The 2,572-nt window shown below is 54.0% G+C and overlaps 1 pseudogene; it reads right to left on the bottom strand.

The window, feature by feature from the left end:
• Positions 1-352: 352 nt before the first annotated feature.
• On the bottom strand, positions 353-1,420 carry LOC119310239 (annotated as a pseudogene).
• Between the last annotated feature and the right edge of the window lie 1,152 nt (positions 1,421-2,572).

The raw sequence follows: 2,572 nt of genomic DNA, 5'->3' as shown, positions 1-2,572 counted from the left end.
GCCGTCCCCAACCTTCTCCATGGCTTGCTTCCCACCACGGGACTTGAGGGCGACATATTGCGCCTTGAACTTCTCCTCGTCTTTGATCACCCTAAAGCAATGGGAGAGGTTGAAGCACTTGCCATTGTGTTGGACCTTGAATGCCTCCAAAGCTTGAAATGCCTACAAATGTATTTCATGCAAGCATATTGGCAAAATGGTATGCAAATGAACACGCAAGCATAAACTTGATAACATAAAAGAGGGCAGCTTGCTAGCATACCATGTCTTACATGCCGATGCCGCTCACGGGGAGGGCCTTGACGCGCTCAAGAGTGGCACAAAACTTGTTGAACTCTTGTTGGATCACCCTTCATCGCTTCGAAATGGACACCCACCCGCGCGCGCTTACTATTTGGTACAGCGGAAACTTCTTGCGCTCATGGAACTCACGATGGACACGAATCCATAAAGTTGAAGGCTTTTGTTCGGCGCCCGTCTTGGGGTCTTGCCCAATGTCTCTCCAACACTTGCAAAGAAGCTTGTACTCGGCCGCCGTGTATGCCTTGATCCGCTTGCTCTTGCGCTTCGGCTTCAACCTGGTTGCTTGGTTGGCGGGCTCGTCCTCGAACAAAGGCTCCCCTTCGATATCGCACTCGTCCTCTTCCTCTAGCCCGTAGTCCTCCGAAAACTCATGGTCGAGAGGGAAGCCGTCCAGGTCCAGGCCGACCTGATCACGCATGAAGGCCGCCTGATCTTCATTGTAGCCAGCGAATGGCGTGAACGCCCCTCGGCCATCCTGGCTTTGTGTATTGTCGGGATCGAAGCCAGCGGCCTGCGCACCACCCTCGAAGATCATGTTCTGGATGTACTCGTCGTCGCCGGCAGCCGGCATTCCGTCGAACAGGTTGCGTGCGCCCGACAGCACGTCGGCTGGCATCTGCCGCGCGCGTTTCCTCGCGCCTCCGGTTAACGAGCCACCAGCCACCGGTGTGGCATTGAGGTCGATGGGCGCGGGCGCAGGCGTGGAAGGCGCGACCACGCTCACCTCGGGCGAGCACTCCCCGGAGAGGCGGGAGGCCTACTGGTAGACGTGGAAGCCGGGCACCGGGGTGTAAGCCGATGCGCGGGATGCGTCAGGCAACACCGTCCGAGGGAAGGAGGATGAGCCGGTGCTGGCCGTCGCGATGCGGGCGTCGGTGACCTCCTGTTGCACGGCGGCGGCGACGGCGGTCGCCGCGATGGCTTCATCCCTCGCGTCCGTCGCGTGCCTCCGGTCCTTCCTATTGGTCGACTCATTTGCCCGCTGTTCGGGCGTTAACACCTTCTTCGGCTTCGGCGCGGCGGTCTTGGAGGGGGCGTGAGGCTTGCCTTCGCCGGAGGGGGCGGCCAGCATGCCGGACGAGGCGAGGGAGGCAGCGCCGTCGAGGTCGTCGTCCATGGTGGGGGTGGGGCGGGAGCGCGCGCGGGCGGGAGGGTTTTTGGGGGGAATGGAGGAAAATGGTGGAGGTTGCCACCGATCAGGGGGGCCGAAGGAGGAGAAGGCGCGCGCGCGTCCGCCTCGTGTCCTCACCAACGCAAATCCTGCTAAAAAATGAACCGGGAATGGGTCGGCAGGCGGACGCCAAGTGGACGCGCGTCCGTTTGGGTCGGCGCGTTTGGCCGACATTTGTGTCCGTGCCGACCTGAACGGAAGCCAGCGGATGATATGGGTCGCTCCGTTGGAGTTGATTTGATGAGCCAAAATTGTATCTAGGAAGTTTCTGTTAGTTTGTTATAAGCCGAATGACAAGGACGAAGCAGCATGCCGATCCAGATCTCCAAAATAGGATGTGTTCGTTAAAATATATCCGTTTCAGTGTGTGGTCAGCCGGGGAAGCTTGGGGCATTCGTCTCTGATTGGGATCATTTGCAAATCTGTGGTGCTGACAAAATAGCTAAATCGAAGTAGTATATAAAATGCACAGGTCAGGGACACCATACGGATGAGATGCCACGAGGAAGAAATGACATGTTCCTGGTTTGGTACTATGCTAACACTGCAGAAGGCTCTAGTTTATGAAAACAAAGAATCGTTTTGTCGAGCCAATCTTGATTGTATTTAAACCAAATACTAAACTAACTTAACCAAGTGGCCGAGGTGATATCGTCACACATTTGCATTGCATCGTCGAGTTGATTGCATTGCTCTGCCAAATTAATACAGTTTATATCCTGTTTTTTTTAGTTGTTTCTTCTTTCTTGGTTACTAGGTTGGTTGGCTCCTTGGCCTGTTGTAAAGATCTTAGTTACTGCTCCAGAGAGTTTAATTAGTTAAGCAGTATTTTATTACTGAGATTTCTACTAATGAACTCTTGCTCTCATAACATACTGGTTATTTTACCGTGTTGTGAACTAAACACGCACACGCCTGATGCTAACAGGAAGGTACTGCTGGCAGCAGTCACACAATTGGCATATACGCACCGACGATTTTCCCAAGAACGCGTGTGAACGGTTGTGATTTGTGCCTGCTATGTTTTAATTATGTTTCAGACCGGCGTTTCAGATGCATCTAGATGTTGTTGACCTCAATGAAATGCTCCATCGATTA

Source organism: Triticum dicoccoides, chromosome 5B, assembly GCF_002162155.2.
Source record: "Triticum dicoccoides isolate Atlit2015 ecotype Zavitan chromosome 5B, WEW_v2.0, whole genome shotgun sequence".
Classification (NCBI taxonomy): Eukaryota; Viridiplantae; Streptophyta; class Magnoliopsida; order Poales; family Poaceae; genus Triticum; species Triticum dicoccoides.
The sequence above is the reverse complement of the archived record's forward strand: the minus strand, read 5'-3'. Positions and strand labels throughout refer to the sequence as shown.